Here is a 22,334-nt window from a genome sequence, read left to right as displayed (position 1 = left end):
GAAGACATAGGAAGGATAAACTGAGGTTCCCCTGGGTGTCCACAAGCATCTATTACTTCGGGGTTCTCATTCTAATGGGAAACTGGAAACATTTTAAGAGGGACTGCTTACCAAGGACCTGCTATGAGCCAGATGTATCATCCCTGATCTGCGCATCAACTCATATAGAGTGGACACTACTTTACAGGAGGAAATTGAATCTTAAAGAAGTAAACTGCTCAATCACAAAACTAATAGGTGGGAGAGCCAAAATTTGGAATCCCAGTCTGCATGAAGCCTATAAAAGTGAAGATACTTGATAGATTCCACAGATAGACCTCCAGAGTGCAATATATTCCAACTCAATTCCTGCCTTTTAACTTCATTGCCTGTGAGAGTAGTGAATGCAGGTAATGGAGATAGGTTGAGCAAAAGCTTGGCACTGAAACAGAAGCCTCACTCATACCACTGAATTCTGAGTATCAGGGCACTTTGACTCACCATCTACTCCACCAATAACAAGAATTCCTTATGCATAGTAACAAAGGATGCACACCTTTGATGGAACTCAAAAGCCAATCTAGAGGCTGGAAAATGCATTTTCAGGTTGAAAAATGCATTTACTTTAGAATAGCCTATTAATAAAAACATGTGTTGTCTCAAAAGTCCCTATGTAAACACAGCCAATATGTTTAAGAAGTTTGGAGAACAAAGGCAACATCTTTAAATATTTAAATGATTAAAATGAAAATTAAAAATAGATTTCCTGTCAATGAAAAGTTTTAAATTGAATCCATAAACCATGTTTGATTTCCAAAGCTAGCAGGAATGCATGTTAAGTATTAAAGATGTTTAACGTGAAAATGTGTATTCAATAAAAAATAGATGATTCATTTTTATATGTGGCTTCCAATTTATTTTGTTAGATCCAACCTCCCATTGAAAATGCAAGCAAACATCCTTAAGTTTGTGAGATCAATGAGTAATGGTAAGTTCCATCAATTTTAGAAGAGAAAATAACCTGTTTCAATATATTATTTGTCTGGTACAATAAGTTTTAAGAATCAGCCAATAAGTAATTCTTAACAGTTAACCTGAATTTGAGTCCATGCCAGATGTTGTAAGTACTGCAGAAGAAGATGGATGAGATGCTCCATTTCTTGCAGAAGCCTGTGCCTTGGATGACTAGAGAAGACATACATTACGATCTGAGCCCTGTGCTATATACACATGGTTTTAGGAGCTCAGAAAAGGGACCTCAGTCTGAGATGCTCTTGTTAGAGAAGAAGCTGCCCACTTACAGAGATGCATAATTGTCTGGCACATAGGTGTTCGATAAATGTTTATTGAAGAGTTTGACCAAAAACAGAAATCAAGGCTTGTCTTGAATTCCAGTGCTTTTTTTTTCTCCACCCTGTAGTGCACCTAGCTCTCCCACCTCCACCATGTTGGGAAGATTTCTAAGACAAATACTTAACGTCTCCTTGAAAGATTAACAACTTGACAGTTACAAGCCAGAAACCAGAGGAGTTTCCAAAAGCTTAAATGATATAAATACGAAGACGTTTGTATGTAGAGAGGAATATACCATATAAGTAGAAATGTGCAAGAGCCCAAATTCACTTACCCCAAGCCAGAACTACCGCATGCTGATTTCTACACTGCGTGGAGGCCAGTCCTCAGCGCAGATGCTGCTCACACCCAAAAGAGTGTGCAAGCTGTTGGCACTGATGGATTGCTGACAAAGGAACCGTTAGCTGGAGTCAATCACCAGGCAGCACTGTTGCGAGCTTCCCAGGTAGAACACACTGGTGATACTTCACCCCATGGAGGGGGTCTCCACCTGCAGGAATGCAGGTCCCTGTGCACAATGAGATCATTTATCAAGTTGGCAGATGGTTCAGCAGAAGCACCACAAAAAGCTTGCTCCAGGGCCCTAAATATAACAAAATTGATTAAAACACACTTTTAATGAATTCTGAAACCATAAGTTTAAAGCAATTCACTTAATTTTTAACTCACCTATATGGAAGAACAGATGGTAATTTAAAAGAGCAATTCACTTTTAAAAAACTCTCATGAAACCTAAAAATCAAAGACACTTGTATTAACTTGTTTTTTTCTTTACTCTGTGTTCCTGTTCTGAATAAGTAGAAGGAAAATCTTGCAAAATAAAAGCAGTTGTATAATGGGAGTCAGTCAGCAGACTTTCCAGTGGGCATCGATTCGTTATGTTACATTAAATAAATCTCACCTGTTCTGGGCCTCCATTTCCTCATCTATGAAATGGAAGACCTGAGTTCCATTAATTCTCATACCCACACAATTTAAGATTGTATTTATATATTTAAAATGATCTTTATGCCCTACAATCCAGCAATTGCACTACTAAGTATTTAGCCAAAGAATACAAAAATGGTAATTCAAAGGATACGCATACCCTGATGTTTATAGCAGCTTTATCTACAATAGCCAGATTATGGAAACAGCCCAAGTGTGCATCGACTGATAATGGATAAAGAAGATGTGGTGTATATATACAATGGGATATTATTTGGCCATCAGAAAGAATGAAATCTTGCCATTTGCAATGACAGGGATGGAGCTAGAGTGTATTATGCTAAGTGAAATAAGTCAGTCAGAGAAAGGCAAATAGCATATGCTTTCATTCATATGTGGAATTTAAGAAACAAAACAAACAAGCATAGGGAAAAATAAAAGAGAGAGGCAAACCAAGAAACAGACTCTTAACTATAGAGAACAAACTGATGTCTACCAGAGGGGAAGTGAGTGGGGGGATGGGATAAATGGGTGAAAGGTATTAGGGAGAGCACTTGTTGTGATGAGCACTGGGTGTTGTATGGAAGTGTTGAATCACTAAATTGTGATTAATTGTAAATTAATATTACACCGTATGCTAACTGGAATTTAAATAAAAACTTAAAAAATAAGTAAATAAAATGAGCTTTAGTGTAATAGTTAACATTTACTGAGTGCATCCTACGTTCCAGAAACTTTTTTAACTGTTTAAATGTATGATCTCAATTAATCCATGTAACAGCCCTTATCATCATCATTCCAAAATGAGTAAACTGAGGCAAAGGGAAAACACATGACTTATCTATGTTTTCCTGGCTACTAGGTGGCTGGGCTGGGCTTTGATCCCAAGCTGATGAACTGGAGAGTCTGTGCTCTTAGCCAACACCCTCTTCAACCTCCCCACTTATTTCTGGTAACTCTAAAAACCAAAGTAAGCTGAGCATGTCAGCGGCTGTTACCTGCCGCTTTGCGTTGACCCGTCTGTTGGCAAAGTGGCTTGTGTGAGAGCCACGCCGTACCTCACATGACAGCTTGAGCCGTCCTTTATTCTCTTTATTCATCTTGTTCCTCCTCAGCTCATATCCGCACTACAGAACATGGCAGGTAGCTTGCCTCCCTCACCCAATAATAGTCCAGATGTCGCTAAGAAAGTGATTTTTTTTTTTAAATGTGGGTTTGATTGACATTAACTTGCTAGCTCTAGAAACATGCTTGCAAAGTAGCTTCCTGACCTTCTTGGCTTTTACAGAATACCTTATGTCATGTCAGCCTCAGCCCTCACTCAACTCTCAAGGCCATAATGCCAAAAATGGCTCTATGGAACTCCAAGCATAAAACCTGGCTAGCAAGAAGAGAAACCTCCAAAGCAGCATTAAGGACCATCATTAAGTCTCCATTCCTAAAATGCTATCAGCCTTTGGCCAACAATGAGTTTTATTCTGCTGCTCTTGGGATGTGAGATTTTGGAACTCTAGACACATATGTTCATCTGAGGTGATCTGTGAAACAGTAAAACATGATCCCATGCACAGAGAATGTGAAGGAGAATTATTCAAGCATCAGGGTCTCCCTGTGCTTAGTTATCAATGCCCACACCATTTTGTAAGTGTGTGTGAGTCTACAATAAGATGTGTGGGCATAGGGCGCCTGGGTGGCTCAGTTGGTTAAGTGACTGCCTTAGGCTCAGGTCATGATCCTGGAGTCCTGGGATTGAGTCCCACATCGGGCTCCCTGCTCAGCGGGGAGTCTGCTTCTCCCTCTGACCCTCCTCCCTCTCATGCTCTCTCTATCTCATTCTCTCTCTCAAATAAATAAATAAAATCTTTAAAAAAAAAAAAAGATGTGTGGGCATAAAATCTCTTTCAGGGATTTGAGAACCAGGGGATAGTAATGAGGATAAAGAGCGCCTACCTTTGGCTCAGTCCTTGACGGGGCATCATGAGAAGCCACGGGAGTTAGTCTTTTTCATTTTTAAAAGGAGTTAACAGCATCTCTCTCTCTCTATTTCTCAAATAAATAAGTAAATCTTAAAAAAAAAAAAAGACTATGAGCTTCTCAGGGGAAGGACTGTATCTAACTTATTTCTCTAACCCCTCTTAGCTTAGTGCCTGGCACTCAACAGCTCCCAAGTAATGTTTATTGTATAAATGGAGTAAATGTTGTTTGTATATTTGCCTTCAGATCACTGAATACTTGAGAAGCCACCCATCTGTAATCATCACATGGTTGTGATTAAGTCCTTAAGGGGGACTTTTCTAGGCCTCCCCACTGTCTGTCCTATGCCCACTAGAGGTGTGCCCATGAGAAGAGCCACAAGCTCTTGCCACTGAGGGAGGCAGAGGGGAAGAGTAGAAAGCAAAATAGCTTAGAGACCAACACTGCTCTGAGGCTACTCAGGAAATGAGCTCTAAGTGTTTTGCTGGATGGATACTTGGTCTGGGAATAAACAAGCCCTTCCTTGAATATCTCTCTACTTAAGGAACAAGAGGAAGAGACACCTGGCGCTAAACCATCAGTCCTAGACCTTTCCATGATGATGAAAGTAGCCCTAACAGAGAACAAAACATTCCTCATGAAGATGAAAAGCAAAGCTTAATATATAATGTGAGAACCAATTCAATTGCTTTTTAATTCATAGTAATAGCAATGTTTGCTGGAAGAATTGCTGTCTATAAACCAAACTATAATATCACAAGACGGGGTGCTGGGTGGCTCAGTCATTAAGCGTCTGCCTTCAGCTCAGGTCATGATCCCAGGGTTCTGGGATCGAGCCCCGCATCGGGCTCCCTGCTCCGCGGGAGGCCTGCTTCTCCCTCTCCCACTCCCCCTGCTTGTGTTCCCTCTCTCACTCTCTCTCTCTGTCAAATAAATAAATAAAATCTTTAAAAAAAAATATCACAAGACTATGCCAGGCAATTTACCAATCTCCTCTTCTAAAATCACACCATATTCCTCAAGATGAGTGTCATGACCTCATTTTAACAGGTGAGGAAATGAAGCTCAGGGAGATTCAGCCCCCCACCAAAGTTACACAGCAAGTCCGGGCTTGCCCACCTCCAAAGCCCATGCTCTTTCCACTGAGCCATGCTGCAAGATGCTCTGCAGAGGCTTCTCTAGATGCATTGAGACAGGGAAGGAAAAGAGAACACAAAGACCCACAGGAAGCAGTGGGGGGAGAAGACTCAGACACAGGAGTTGGGATTTGAATCAAAATTACAATGAGTTCACAGTTTTACTAGGGAAGGACTCTGCACCCAGGCTCTCCCCATTCCCAGCGCTTCCTTTATGAGCCTGCGCCAGTGAAGTATCTCAAGCCAGGGCACAGGGAAAATGCCCTGCTCCATCGCAAAGTGCCCCAATTGACAGGAATGCTCAGCAAAAGCAAGGAAACTGCTCCTGAGTGTCTTCTCTGGCATCGTGACCCCTCTGGGCTGAATTTTCCTGCATTCCTGGTCCTGGAAACATCTTCAAGGAGCCCAGGTTACCCAGTGAAACAGTCCTGACAGACACACACTGCCCAGTTAGAACCATGTTGCACCGAGTAGCACTCCTGTAAGGATGACTGATCTACCAGGTGGACATGAAAGGCTATGGGAGAAACCAAGGGGTAAACAGGAGATGTCTGAGCAGCTCCTCAGCCATGCTGGGGTCCTGCACCCACCCCTTGACGTGGGCTGGGAACAGCAGGAACCTCAGACCACACCTCCACATCGTGGGCTTTGGAGTCAGACATCAAGTCATATCAAGGTTTTCCACTTATCATGATCTGACGAAAGTCACCTAACCTCTTTCTGTCTTAGCCACTCAATTGTAAAAGGTTTATTTACAGGATTGTTGCAAAGCGAACAGACTGTAGGTACACAAAATGTTTCAGATGTTTTATATTATTCTCCAGCCTAGCAATATCCCCATGGAAGAGGAATGCTCAGTCACTCTTATATAATAAATGCCAATAAGACAAGAGCTGAGAAAATGAAGTATATGCCAGTGTCTCAATATCAGACCTACCAAATATCATTATAATTAGTTACATATAAGCCTGCCTCACTCACTAGATTGGGAATTCTTTAAAGAGGTGAGCATGCCCATCTTTGCTCTTCTGAAGGATACAGTGGGCCAGTATTGACTGGTTCACTAAACAAATATTTCTTCAGTGAAGCACTTGTTTGTTCTTTCTTATTTCGCTCTGTATTTACTTATTCATAGCCCATAAAAATCTGTTAGCTGGAAATGTTCAACTTTCCTCATTACATTCCCCAAAGGGGGAGGTGGCTTCCCCTCATGGAGCATTTTTTTTTTTTCCAGTGAGTGAAAATCTTTGGCCTCAAAAAACACTTGTGGGAGCTTGTAACTGAGTTCAAAATCATCCAATAGCAGCAGAAAATTCTTGTAGCCCTCAAGTGCTTCAGAGAACAATGTGAGCTTGTGCAACCTCTCTGGAAAACATGGGATCTCAACGCCAAAGCCAGAAAGTTCCAGAGAGATGATGAGCTGGACCAGCCTCTTCCTCCCACAGAGAATGAGGAAGAGCATCGTTCTCCAGGGCCACCCTCCCAGAGTGTAAACATGGTCAGGCACTGTCCTCCTCAGAAATGACCTCCCACCCCCTACAGCTAAAGCCCAAACTTCTTAACGTGGCATCTAGCATTCTTTTAAACCAGGCAATAACCCAATTTTTGTTTATCTCCTATCACTTCCCTCTACAGGCATTTTCCAGCATTTTCCTGCTTCACACCGTTGCTCTTGTTCTGCTGCTGCCCCAGCTGACGGCCCCCCTCACCCTGCCAGGTCCAGGACAAACACCCCTTCCTGTTTCACTTCATTTTTAATCTCCATGCAGCTTGCAAGTTGAGAAGCCATGACTCAAACCAGGCTACTTAATTTCCAATCTTGTATTCTTTGTATTCCTCCACAATGATTTCCGAGCAGTGCCTTTGGTTGTAAAAGGTGGATCTCCGTAAAAATTCATTTTCTTCTAAAGATGTACCTTTTTAAAGTCTTGATCAGATTAGCGAGGATCATACTTAGGATTGAATTCTTGTGTGCAGAGGGAAGCATTTATTACTACGTGGCTTAAAAAGTGTGATTAGCAAACTAAGGTAGAAGGATTGGCTGCTCTACTTGACTGGCCAGTAATCAGAGAACACCAGGGAGGAGGACTTGCCTTCAGATGACGGCTCTTCAACTCAAGTTGGATTATCTGCTTTCATGTGGGAAGCTGCCAGCCATAGATGCTCTGGGAGGGGAAGCTTGATGGCTCAGACAGTTTCATCATTAGGCATGTGACTGACAAGATCACCGCTTCCCCTGGGACCTAGGAAGTGTTGCTCTGCAAGCCCAACAGGACGTTCGGAGAGTAGCGAAATGCGGTCCCCCCTCCGTAGGTGCTCCTACCGCACCTTTTCCCACCACTTCTCCCAGTAATCCCTGTGAGCTGTGAATCACAGCATGTGCAGGTTTACTTGGGAAGTTTGGCCGTTCCTTCTGTGGAGTCTCAGCATATTGCAATATGGCAAATGGTGTTAAGGAAAAAAGGGAAGGGGGGATGAGGGAGAAGAAAGCTTGCACTTACACATCGAGAGAGGCCATTTCGGATACTTAAACATCATAAATCATACACAGTGCCTAACAGCCATATGGATGCTTATTATTCTTTCTAGAAACTTGCACATTGTTGTATTTACATCCAGCTTGAAATTAGGTTTTTATTACTCTAAATCTTGGTCTGAACATATGCCATGGATCATAAAATATTTACTCTGTGCACATATAGTCCTCTCACGGAAGTGAATAAACATTCAGATTAGAATCCAGTTAATCTAAGCAACCCTCACCAGAGAGTTTTGTTTGTTTGCTTTCATTTATTACCAGGGTTTAACATCTCCAAGCGAAGGTGCTACTCCAAGTATATAATCTAAGTGAGCCCTTTAGCAGACATTTTGATGTCTAATTGGCAATTTGGGAAAGAAGTGGACACAGTCAAAATGTCTAGTTTTGGACTGAGCTCACATGACAATATAAAATCATCATTTCATATGATGTCCCCTAATTGATGTACAGTCTACAAAATACCATCAAGTGTCCAAGAAAAGGTTCTTTCTGTAGAGTTTCAAGTTTGGCAAAAAAGTATATGTCAGTCTGAATTCCTGAATTTGTTAAGATACTTTTTCTTTATAGTGCCTTCTTAGCGACTAATAACTTCTATTAGATTTTCATTGAAAAAAAGCAGTAATAACAACAAAACAATAATAGAATCATTATTATTATTATTATTAACAACTGTACTGACCTTTACTAGTCACAGCTTCAAAAAATTATGGTGAGTGGAGGGGCGCCTGGGTGGCTCAGTCAGTTAAGTGTCCGACTCTTGATTTCAGCTCAGGTCACAATCTTAGGGTCGTGAGATTGAGCCCTGCATTGGGCTCCATGTTGGGCTCCACACTGAGCCTGAAGCCTGCTTAAGATTCTCTCTCTCCCTCTTCTTCAGTGCCTCTCCTCCCCCTCATGTGCCCTCTCGCTCTCTCTAAAAAAACATAAATAAATAAACAAATAAATAAATTAGGTGAGTGGGACTTAATTTTTCTCTCTTGATGGGGGCAGGATGTAGTAACTTGTGTCCAGTGAATACAGCAGAGATCAGTGGTCACCAAGGGCTTTGGGAGGCAGGGATGAATGGCCAGAGCACAGAGGATTTTTAGGGTGGTGAATATTCTGTGAGATGCTGTAATGGTAGATAGATGTCATTATACACTTTTCAAAATCCATAGAATGTGCAACACCAAGTATGAACCCCAGTGTAAACAATGGACTTTGGATGATAATGTGTCAGTGTATGTTAAGTGATGTCAACAAATGTATCATTCTGGTGGGGGATGTGGATAATGGGGAGGCTGAGGTGGGGGCGGGATATGGGAACTCACAGTACTTTAGGTCAATATCTCTGTCTGAATGCCATAAACAATTCAGTCGCAACATGCCCCAAACTGAAGTTATCATCTGAAACATCACTGCTCACCAGTCTTGTTCCTTCTGCATTTTTTATTTTCATTAATGGTCTAATAATCTGTCTAAGGACCAATATTAATTTTCCACTCCTCTTTTGTGCCTCAAATCTATCAGTCACAATATTCTGTTGAATTCAATCATGTATATCTCTTTCAAATCCACCCTCCTCTTTCCATTTCCCTGGCACTAAACTGAAAATATTTTTTAGCCCTTTTATCCTCCATTCTGCCCTCCACCTTGCCTTCAGAGCGGCCTTCCAAAAAACAGTCTCATTATGCTCCTCCCTGCATCATAGCCTCCAGGCACATTCTACTACTCCCAGAATAGGTCCCAGGGTAGGACAGATGCTTGTTCCAGCCCATAGAGCTTAATACTGATTCCTGCAAACATCAGACCCATTCTGACCTCATGCCTCTGTACCTTCTGGTCTCTCAGTCCTGAATGAGTGTCTTTCCCCGCTCCTGCTGACACAGTCCTCTCTATCCTTCAAGCCAAAGCTTAGATCTCCCTTCGTCTTAGAATCTTTCCCTATTAATCTCCCATATCCTGCAGAGTGAGGTGATGGCTTCCTTAGCTGCATTTTGCTGGCACTTGCAAGAACCTTGTATTGATATTATTATGTCCAGTTATGTGCCTCTCCCATGAGATCATGAGCTCCTTAATAGCAAGACTCTGTCATTCTTTGCATAGCCTAACACCTGTCATTTATTTAGGGCTAATGCCTCAAGATTTCCACCAAACTCCTCCATCATTGAAAAGCTGAATGCCTTCAGATAAATCAGTGTCCTTATGGGTTTGCATGATGTGAGTGCATGGGCAGGATAGGATACCCATATTGACGTTCATCTCTTTGTTGTAATCTATCCATGTTAGTGCTGGTATATATCATTCTTCCTTCACTTATTCTGATTCATTTCATTCATTCATCCATTCATTTGTTCACACTTGTGTTAGAGAAAGGATAGTGGTCCTTGAATAAGGAATGCATTTTTTTCAAAAACTATAGGTAGAGCAAATTTGACTCTATCTTTAGGTTCCTCCTTGGATGCTGTTCCCAGATGAATGATCACAAACTTCTTACTTGTGAAAGCAATGAGAGTATCAAAGGTTTGGACTGAAGGTGGCTCTTGGTCAGTTTTGGTAACTGCGTCTTAAAGCCCTTTTCCATAAAAAATGAATCAGTGTTTATGGCAGATAACCATCCTAGCTGAGAGGACTTTGTATAATGCAAGGATTGCATAATCATGTTATTTGTATTCCTTGACAGCAGAATTTACAATGCCTCGTTTAATGAGAAATTGAATGGAAGATGTGTTTGAAAAATTAATCCATTTTAATAATATATGGTACTGATATTGACCATCTCTGGCAAAGCTTATACCTATAAACTAAGAGACTATGAATACCAATTACAATAAAAAATAATGAGATATGTATTATTTCCCTAAGAAAATTACTTTTAAAAATATGCATTTTGACATCCTCAAGATTAATTACACAATTATGCAGTCCCAAAGTGTAATCAGTAAAATTCTAAGCAGCAGTGAGAGAGTGAGCATTCATATTTACAAAAAATTCAAAAACCTCACTTCTGATGAAACTTGCATTACAAAGTCATTGAAGTTTAGAGAATATAGCTTTTTGATAAAGATATTTATCAGTCTTCTATCCAGCAAAGTCTTGGGAGTAAACAGTAACGAGGAAATAATGATTAGAACATTGCAAAATACACCGAGTCCAAACAAAGGCTGAATATCGAAAAACCAGGCGAAACCAGGTTGTTGACCAAAGGGAGGATGGACAAATGGATTTAAGAAGAAAACTCATTCCCAGAAATGCTTTTACTTTGCTTAATGAAAGTGCTGCGTTCAAAAGGCAGGCATTAGGTTGAACAAACCAGGGTAGAAATCATAGGTGAGAAATGGGCACTGAGGTTCAATCGTTCCCAGCTCATGCCCCTGTACTTCTGAAAATCCAAGCCAAAACATGGTAGAACACACTGCCCAAGTAGATTCATTGTACCCACATGACCCCTAGATTGTCCCAATGAGTGAATGATCATCTCTCTTACAGAGATGAAACACATGACCCCTGGATTGTCCCAATGAGTGAATGATCATCTCTCTTCCAGAGATGAAACACATGACCCCTGGATTGTCCCAATGAGTGAATGATCATCTCTCTTCCAGAGATGAAACTCACCACATCACACTGGAGCCAAATCCAAAGTCAGGCAGCTCTGTTTATCAGAAAGTTCTTCCTTATATTAAGCAGAAACAAAACTCCCCTGCTCTTCTTAATCACAGGTCCTAGTTTGAGCCCTTGGTGTCCCTGACAACTGCCATCTTGTACAAGACTGCTCTGCTGTTATGTGAAGACAGCCAGCCACCATGTTCCCCTTTCCTCCCCATTTCCAGGCTTCTGTTCTCCAGCTTAAATAACTCCAGTTGTTTACTTCAATGGATATTTTTCACATATTCCCCACAGTGCTAAAATTCCTAGAGAACTAAGCCCTTTCTTATCCATCCAGTTATCACTGTTCAAACTAAACTGGTTTGTGGCATATAATAACTTTCAGTAAATGTTGTTCGGATGAATTGCTGTATATCCTCTCAGGAACTGGGTCCTTCTCCTTTGATCTCACCTTTCATAAAATAAGGTTCATTGACATTGTTCTGTCCATGCTTCATCTTCAGACTTGGATAAAGGGTCACTAAGGCATAAAGGGTCTAAACATAAGCTTCCCACAGGTAGGATGAAAGAAGCATAGGATCTGGGGAAGAGAGTAGTGAATCTCACTCCCGAGATAATAAAAGCAAACGTTGATCTTTCCCAAGGAGCCAGGCCAGAGAAAGGGACTAACAGAAGCCCTTGGTAAGAACTTATACTTCTCCGTATTTCTAATTCTTAACTCAGGCTTTCCCATAAGAGTAAACCCTTGAAACAAAATTCCTAAAGCTTTATAGGTTTGGGCAGCAAGAAAAAGCCAAAGAAGAAGCTCAATTTCAGAAAGGTGAAAATCCTTTCCTCCTAAATAGAGGAGGGTGAGCAGCCAATGAATATGAGGGAAAGGGGCTGCCCCAGGCCTAAGATGAATGGAAGAAAAGAAGAGCACAGAGCCTGACTCAGCCATAGAAGGTATTCTGGTGCTTAGCAAAAGAAACACTGGGGTGGCTGTTCCTGACAAGGAATCATATGGCATAGAAGCTACATAGTACATCACATTATCAGTAACATCTTTCATGGCCCTGGAAGTGGGATCCTAGGGCTTGTTTCAGATCAATCATCATGGCCTTCCAGAGGGTCCATGGAGGCTGGTCACCAAAAAAATCCAGGACCAATTGTTGGCCTTGCTCTTAGCTGACCCATCTCAGGAATGAGGCTTCTCTCTCTCTCCCTCAACCTTCCATCTATGTTAGTTGATGATAAAGAGGCTTTTCTGTGCCAGGAACCAAGCTTGGAGGCCTAAAAGATGAAAGCCCCTTGCACAAAGCTCCTCCTGGTGTAAGGCTTGAAACTCCAAAGGGCATTGATCTGTTTGCCTAATCACCACATGTAAATGGTAAGTACCTCAAAACTGGGCACTACATCTTACTCTCTTCTTGAACCATTTCTAGAGCATAGAATGCCAATCAGCCCAGCCTCTAACACATGCTTCTTTAAGACCTTATAGTTAATAAGATGGCAGAAACTGAAACACACAACACAGTAAAAACATGAGGCATAATTACAACTGCATATTGAATTATTTATAAAGTTAAATACATTCTGTACTATTGATACCTGCTTATGAGGAACCTAGAACGCTTATTTACATATGTATGGCATTACATATTTATTTATTAAAAAAATCATGAAACATCAAAATCCATTTTGTGCATACGATCCAGCTAAGAAACAAGAAGGAATAAGAAAAATCATAGCCATGCTTCCATAAATTTATCACACTAATATCACAAAAGTAATGCAATCTTAACTACTACAAAGCAGGCGGTTTCATTTCATACACTCTGTGAGTTTTATATTTCTGAATAGATCTATTACAAATACCTAGTCTTAAAATGCTGTTAAACCAGTGACATGCAAGATAGCATGTGCTATATCTAGATCACAGATCAACCAATGCCTGCAGTGAATACATGCAAATAAACTATTTTGTATATTTCAAGATAGGCAACATCAATTTCATTTTCAAGTTTTTATTCATGCCATGGTCATATGCAAGAACTGGTGGTTAGCAGACAGTGAAAGGCTTGATAAATGCTAGATAAATGCTAAATCCATTGTAGATCAGGGTTGTGAACATCTGGAAAAAGCTATACTTGGCCTGAAAATGAGTCACAGTGTAAAATATCCAAAATATTGACATACTCCCCATCTGTTATTGTGTGGAAAGGAACAAGGAAGGGATTTTATTGCTGATACTAGCATAATAATTTTAAGACTTTATGGAAAGACAAAAAAAAAATGAGCTGTCAAATGGAAACTACATGACTGGAGTCTTTCCTAGGAAGATATTTTCAACACAGTTCTCTTAATATCCCAACCCACCCCATATAAAATAGGCCTACATTTCTCGAAGATCCAGAATACCACACATTCCAAATAAGGATGGCCTAGACAATATGATCTTTGGAAGTCTTTAGAGTGGTAACCACATGGCTAGGACCCTGCTGACAGATGATTTAGTCTCATGTTGAACAGCTGTTTTCGGGTTGGAAGAGTATATTCCTTTAATGGCTAATCATCTATCTTGTGGCTTTTCTGGAAGTAACCAAGACATCAAACAGAAATTCAGGAAACTGAGAAAATGATTAAACAGGTTTAGTCACAGGTCAATGATATGAAGTCGAACATGGACACCGGAGATGAGCTCTGATCTTGAAGATCAAGATGACATGAGCCAGGTTTTCCAGTACCTCTCACTTCCAGGCACTATGGTGGGAAGAAATCATGATAGGGGCTAGGGATTGAGCCACCTGAATTTTTATCTTGGTTTTGATACCTCTGGATCTCAGTCTTCCAAAGTAGTGGAACATATTCTTACTCGAATCATTTACTTTTCGTGAACCTCAAGCAACAATGTGAATGAAAGTATTGAGCCCCTGTGATACATCATTGTATAACATACAGTGATGATATGGTCCTGATTCTAAATAAGGGCATCAATTTTCCATATTTATAAATCAATTGCAGACACCTATAAATGAAGGCAGAGAAATAGATGAGAATCTCATTCCCCAATATCGCTGCAGGGAAATTGTTGAAGCATGTGAAGTTTCAGCATTCAGATTCTGGAACTGGTATTCGGGTTGCTAGTATTCAACTTACAAGGGATTTATTTTCCTTCAGTTTCTTGGAGTCACATTTAGGCCTTGTAAGTCAGATCTGCTTCTCTTGGGATGAAACTCTGGTATAAATCTATTTGCATAATGGTTTATGGGATGTTTTTCCTAAAATACCTTCACATGCACTGATTTACCACAGGACAGAGTATGCAATATGCAAAGAGAGGATTATTATTCATATTCCACACATGAGGAAAAGTCAAATTCAACTCATTTAAGTCTATTAAAATTAAATATCTTAGTACCTTCTGGGATGGGAAGGAACACAATAATGCCTATGGTCACAGTCTAGTTGGAAAGACAAGTAGCTAAATGTGCTATGTAGTAACCAGCTTACTAAGTCTCTATTGTGTGAATCAGAAAGGTAACAGGCCTAACTGGAAGTTACACAGGGTCCTTGATGAGTCAGGACGAGGACCTGTATCTCCCAACTGCCAAGCTAGTGCTCTCTGTACTACTCAGCATAGAGCTAATGTTTAGTGTATCTTTAACAGATGGCTTTGGAGCTTTTCTTTTCTTTTTACATTGAAGAGATCTGTTACAGTTCATAAAATTGGATAACCCAAAAGCTAAGTATTCATCAATAGTACTAGAAACGTGCAAAATTCAAACATCTCATTTTTCTGTTTACATCAGTAATAACCATTGACTGCCAACCACAAACAAGGTCATGTCTAAGACCTTAAAGGATGAGTAGGATTTTCCATAGGAAAATAAATTTTCAGGAACAGCACATTGAAGAAGTGCAGAGTGCATCTGGGGGTCAGATTTGCACTGCTATTAAATGAGGAAGTGAAAGCTTTGCCTGTTCCTCATTCTTAAATATGTTCACATGCCTACATATAGTGATATACAGGCTTCATGAAATATGTATAAGCTACTGCCAAATTTCCTAATAGCTATTACATAACTGTTTCAAAGATATTGATCAGGCATTCTAGCAGCATTCTTACAAAGCCTTTATTTGTTTCATGAGAACTAATGTGTAATTATTTTGATGGACTTACCCTAGAGTCAATTTAGTTTACATTATCTTACTATTGTATTCATTTTTCATTCACTCCAAAACACTGTCCTCATTTTTCCCATGTGGATTCAGAGAGTTTAGTTTGGATCATTTTCCTTTTCCTATGGAAAAGTTCAGTCTTGAGGACAAGAAACTCCTTGTGTAGTACCAAAGAACATCATAACCCCACCATTCCAGGAATTACCCTCCAATCTGACTATAGGTTGACAGAAGTAGACAGACTTCCACTGGTCCTGACCCATAACTTCCTGGTCTCAGGAGGTGTCCTAAGCTGGGTCAGGGTCATTTTGGGAAAATAAAGCTTCAGTATATATACAAATATACATGTTATAAAGCAAAGTGTTCTTAAACAACTAAATATAGCTAGTAATAAGCTACTTTTCCAGTAATGTCTCTCTCCATTCTCTATAAAAAAATGCATTTTTCTTCTTTTTGAATTTGGTTGAATTGCATGATTATTTTTGGCTATGCAGATGCAACCTTTCCATTTTTGGCATATTTCCTCTTCTATATGTAGAAAAGCAATGAGATTTAAAATTATAACTGGGACTGAATCTCTTACTAATAATGTGACCTTGATAAAGGGCTTGTTTCAGGTCAGTTTATTATTGTCAGTCATCATGGCCTTCCAGAAGGGTCGATGGAGGCTCCTGGACAAAAAATCCAGGACAAAAGTTTGGCTTTCACTTCCTCATTCATAAACATATGCTGAGAGATTATAAAAATATTTTATACTTATATACAGAGATGTGTATGTGTATATGTATACACATATGTATACATGTATACATATACAGATACATCATAGATATCTATAAATAACAATATTTACCACACACATTTATTGTTAAATGAGATAGTATGGGGCGCCTGGGTGGCTCAGTTGGTTAAGCGACTGCCTTCGGCTCAGGTCATGATCCCAGGGTCCTGGGATCGAGTCCCACATCGGGCTCCCTGCTTGGCGGGGGGCCTGCTTCTCCCTCTCCCACTCCCCCTGCTTGTGTTCCTGCTCTCGCTGTCTCTGTCTCTGTCAAATAAATAAATAAAATCTTTAAAAAAAAATGAGATAGTATGCTGTGTTGTTTAATAAGTGTTAAGTCTTCCTCCTTCTCAACTCTGTAACTTACACTGATTGATGAATTGGACCTATTATATAATATATTTGGGAGTAATCTTTTGTTGCTACTGTTGCCATTTATTATCAACATCTATGACATCATGATGGAAATCACTGTCCTTGGTTCTGAATGCCCAACATTATTATCAAAGACATGGATCATAAAATTGTATCCAGAAAGAGAACAAAAGGTTAAGATGACTAAATATTTATAGGTGAAGGTTTTCTTATAGACCCAACCCACAACTCTGTAACTTTAACTCAAAAGTCAAAAATTTGATCTCACATCAAAAGAAGTGTAACATTACTCAGATGGCTCTGATGCTGAAGAATTTACTACTCACCACAGCAGCTCATTACATCATTAAACATTGTTGATTATTAGAAAATAGTTGTTTTCACTGAGCCCTATAATCTTACCAGGAAGTCTTTGTTATGTCTTTTTGAGGCATATTAGCTCAATTCATGCTTCATTGGATCATCTGGATATATTTTTGGTAAAGTTCCTTATTAGGGTTATTGATAAGAACATGAGCAAGGCAAATACAAAAAAAAAAAAATGAGACATGAAGTTATTACCATGAAGCACAAAAAATGGCTACCTAATTTTATCATGTATGTGTGAGAGAGAAAGAAAAAAAGAGACAGAGAATAGGAAACTAATAGGAACTTGTAATGAATCAAAACCAATTTTAGACGTCAACTCTACAGTCCAGAGTCTATCATTCTCTCCTCTGATTTCATTCAGAATTTTTAAGGTTTTCTTACTATATGCTTATTAGCTGTCATTCTAATAAACTACTTATATTTTTCTCTCCTTCAGGAGAACTGTGATGGCCTCCAGCACAGAGGCAGTATCTTATTTTTCCTTTGTATATGTTTCAATAAATAAACATGTATGGCATATCGTGGGCACTAAATATTGGTTGAATGGATGAATTCAGTATCAAGAGAAGGAACTGTCAGTATAGACAGGGAAAAGCTTCTTCATCATTATATATATTCCACATGCTGGAAATGCTGGAGAGAGATTCACATCTAAAGAGGGAGCCAAAATGCACGAGCTCTCTGACTTTTTTTATTCTGATACTCTCGAGACTCGGACTAATATAATCATCACATGTTTCTACCCAAATTCCTTAATAAATTTCTTAAATCTAGGCCATGCCACTAATAGAAACTGCTACAACAAAAGAAATATAAAAATTTCACTTTATGAAACATTTAAGCAAAAAATTCTATTACAGAAAGACCTGGACCTACATATTTTTTCTCGATGGATTTAGCTACATTTGCCCATACAACATGGCTCTGTTTCTTTGAGATAGTTCAAAGTGTTCTTAAGTTTTCCCATGAGTCTCTCTTATGCCTTCTAGATTTGCAGCATCAGTGTTGAATGGATTCCTAGCTGTCAACTGATATCTGGACTGAATAAATTTTTTCTTCTTGTATATTTGTCACAAAACCTCTGTGTTGCAAGAAGTATCTGCTTGTTTTTTATTTTTAACACATTTTAACACATTTACTTTTAACAAATATATGTGCGTGTGTGTATACACAAACCTCAAGCACTAAATACAATGAAAAGAAAAATACCTTAATATATTAATGTATTTCAAATATCTTAACATTTTATTCATGAAAAGATAAATAGAACTGATAAAAGATTACAATGAGTCACTCCAGGAAAGAGTAGCAATAGCAGAAACAAAGGGCAAATTATAATAATTCCATTTTTTCCAAAGGAAAAGGCAACATTTAATCAATAAATTCTATTTCAGAAATACCAGGACCCTCATATTAACATTGTTTTGTTCTTTCTCTTCCCAGCATGACACTCTGCTTACATTTACGAGTTGATTACTTCTAATTGCAATATGTCCATGCTGTGTGTCATATAGACACCTATCCTTACAATCACATTGCAAGAAGAAATTTCCAATAAAATAATTTTAAAAGACTGTGTGTACTCCAGGGGACAGCAGTTCTGATGAGGCAGATGAGAAATCAAAACGAAATTATATGCATTCCTAATTTTTTATTTAATATACAAATAACTAACTTATTCACTTACATACAGAAATTCTGTCCCTGGGCGCCTGGGTGGCTCAGTCGGTTAAATGCTCCCTGCTCTGCAGGGAGTCTGCTTCTCCCTCTTGTGATTTCTCTCTCTCAAATAAATTAATAAAATCTTTAGAAAAAAGAAAGAAAGAAAGAAATTCCATCCCTATATATCATTCCTATTCTCAACACAATGGTTTGTAGAAATAGAATGCTGAGGAAAAGTTAGACTTAAAATTTATGTGGAAGACAAAACATTTTGGAGCAATATAGTATTTAGTACATATGAGGATTCAAAAATATCTTGCATAAATCAAATTTTATTTTCTATAGACTTACACTGTCACTCCAAGGCTTCTTGAGTCTCACACACTTTTCAAAGACAGCTCCAATTAGCCTTCCACTACAATAAACGGATGTGAGGGGGCAAGATCTGCTTAAAACTGGTAAATACAAGTCTTTATCATGAGCACAAGAAACCCATGGAGTAGTCTTCTAGGAGTTGACAATGTTTGTGTGTTGGGAGAGGTGTTAGGGCAGGGCCCCCCAGTTCATAAACAATGGTAGATGGGGATTGGAGTTCAACTTATTGCTCACCCCGAAGTAAGTAGAACAGTTGTTGCTATGCTGGAGGATTCAGTTAAAGCAACAGATAAGAGCCCAAGAAAATGGGAATGATAACTTGTCAAAGGTCTGGGTACCTCTGGAACCTTCACAATAGGCTGTGTGACCACATGCAAGTCACTTCCTCTCTGTGCGACTCTTTCTCCCAACCCTTAAAACTACCTGGATGGCTCAGTCAGTTAAGCCTCCAACTCTTGATTTCGGCTCAGGTCATGATCTCAGGGTCCTGGGATTGAGCCCCATGTTGGGGTCTGTGCTCAGCAAGGTCTGCTTCTCTCCTTCTTCCTCTCCCTCTGCCCCTACACCTCCCACCCACTCAGGTGTTTTCTCTTTCTCAAATAAATAAATCCTAAAAAAAAAAAAAAAAAAGAAAAAGAAAATTAAAGAAAACCCCACAATTTGCCTAGATGGTGTGAAAGTCGCCCTACAATTCTAACAATACATGATTTAGGAATCGTGCACAACGGACACTGTGATCACGGGCAGTGTGTCTCTACGTGCAGTCCACTTCACAGCACCGCTTGTAGCAATGAATTGCTAAGAACTGAGTCTAAACAAACAGCTTTATGCATACTGATTACTTATCAGAGAGATGTGAGTTTCTCCTTTGAAAATGTAACAAGATCAGTTTCTTTAAAACTAAAACATAAGTGGAGGCAGGGGCACCAAAGGGAAGTATTGCTGGACAATATTGGCTCAAAACTATTTATCTGAGAAATAATACTCCTGGGCGCCTGGGTGGCTCAGTCGTTAAGCGTCTGCCTTCGGCTCAGGTCATGATCCCAGGGTCCTGGGATCGAGTCCCACATTGGGCTTCCTGCTCGGCAGGAAGCCTGCTTCTCGCTCTCCCACTCCCCTTGCTTGTGTTCCTGCTCTCGCTATCTCTCTCTCTGTCAAATAAATAAATAAAATCTTTAAAAAAAAAAAAAAAAGAAAAGAAATAATACTCCCATAAAAGGTAGGAAAACTAGCATTTCTCAGAGCTGCCAATAGCCATTCTCCTGGAAAAAGACACCTTTCTTCACCTTCACGATGCTGGCCTGTTGGTAGAGTGTCTCCCAGGATCTAAGATTTTGAGGTATTTTAGCAGCAGTGTTCTGTTGTTAGGATTTCGTCAAATGCTTGACACATTGACAGGAGTGCTGTCTGGACAGGTATGGATTCTAACTCGGCTGTGACCCAACTCAGTGGCTTGTGGGAAGGCATTGCACCGAGCCTTCCTCAACTTACCTGTATATTTGTTAACTGCATAGCAGCAGTTTCTTGCAGAGTTTGGTGAGAAACAGAAATAATATGTCGAACCCCGGGCACAGTCTGGGCCCTTAGGAGGCAATGATGGGGAGTTATTATTTTTATTCGCTACCAGCAACCAGCCTCAGAGTCAGGAAATGTATGCCTCAAACAATTCTTATATTTTGCTGTTGTTATTCTTCAAGTGACATGGTAAAAACAAATATCCATCGATGATAGATTCCATTGGTAAAGTTTCTAGTGATAAAGGAGTATTTTTTTTACATAAACGGGGATTTGATTATTGCCTTACACTTTGACCAAAAATGATCTAGCTCAACTTTAAATAATCCCACTTCTATCTGGGTAGCAGTTCACAGATTCCAAGAACATTCCTTCACATGGAAAACCAAGAAAATAGAGCAAGTATTGATATCTCTAGGTTACAGACAAATAAATGAAGGCTCAGAGAGGGTGATTTGCTCATGGTCACACAGGTAACAGAAGGCCAGAGTGGGGCTAAAACCTAGATCTCTAGATTCCAACATAGAGCTTATTTATTTGGACTATGATGCCTAATTTTCTGGCCTCAAGTCCACATTTCGTGTTCTTGCCCATATGTAAAAAACCAAAGATTAAATGTAATAACCATATTCCCCAACATGGAAAAAAACGGCCTTAGACTCAACAGTTTAATTCACATCAATAAATCATGACCCACGCATGTGCGCACATGCACACACACAGATCCTACCTTAATATATAGTAAGATAATAAAAGAAATTAGTTATTTTAATTTAGTTTCACTTGATTTTTGTTAAAAGATAAAGGTGATTTCTTATGTGATATCTTATTCCAACACTGAATGATAGGGAGTTTATTAGTGACATTTTACAAGACATGTACTCATTTGCATTAGAAGCTGCTGCAGCCCAAGCAAAATTGGAATTAGAATACATCTTCCATAAAAAGAAAGGTCACAATTGGCTTTTCACCAGATGGATTTAAAATTTTTAATACCACAGTACAGCTAAGGTGATAGTGGAATCTTACAGGTGTGAGAAGAAAATAATTCACTTTACCATGCAGCATTTAGAAAGAAAATGAGGAAATAGCTCTGTGGCAAATTTGGAGGGGGGCTGCTTATCACTTCTCCTCACCAAGTAAAATAAGGTAATTATTCGTGCTGAGTTATATAGTTCTCAAAATCTAGCACACAGAACCATCGCTAGTAGCCTAACTAGAAAGTGGGGCTGAAGGTACCTGGATACTATGGTACAAATCATTTTAGAGCATAGTTGAATTCTCTACCCTTTTTTGTTTTTAAGTTATTGATTAGGGTTAAGACATTACGATAAGTTAACAGGGTTTATTTCTTTGATGTTCTTTCTACATATTTTAGTCAGAGAGTAAAACTTAGTTATTTTCTTGAGAGAAGAGACCTGGAAATAATTTTTTTAGTTGCCGTTCATTTGTTTTGTTTTTGTGTTCTATCCTGTATTGCAAACACACGGTCAAAGCATTATGCAGAGACTGATAGCAAAGATGTTTATATGCTAACAAGACAAAATCAGCAGGTGCATGAGCTTTTCTGTTGAGTCACTAAGCAGATCTAAGTATCCAG

The 22,334-nt window shown here is 39.4% G+C and overlaps 1 long non-coding RNA gene across 1 annotated transcript in view; it reads right to left on the bottom strand.

Annotated features, from left to right (window-relative positions):
- Positions 1 to 1,249: 1,249 nt before the first annotated feature.
- Positions 1,250 to 22,334, bottom strand: part of LOC118007615 — a 117,193-nt gene continuing 96,108 nt past the window's right edge. Inside the window, exon 3 of the long non-coding RNA XR_004678440.1 lies at positions 1,250 to 1,915. This is a non-coding gene — a long non-coding RNA (uncharacterized LOC118007615). The remainder of the gene's footprint in view (positions 1,916 to 22,334) is intronic.

The sequence above is a fragment of the Mirounga leonina genome, unplaced genomic scaffold, assembly GCF_011800145.1.
Source record: "Mirounga leonina isolate KUSES-001 unplaced genomic scaffold, KU_Mleo_1.0 Mir_125, whole genome shotgun sequence".
Lineage (NCBI taxonomy): Eukaryota > Metazoa > Chordata > Mammalia > Carnivora > Phocidae > Mirounga > Mirounga leonina.
This window is presented reverse-complemented; position numbering and strand designations above follow the sequence as displayed.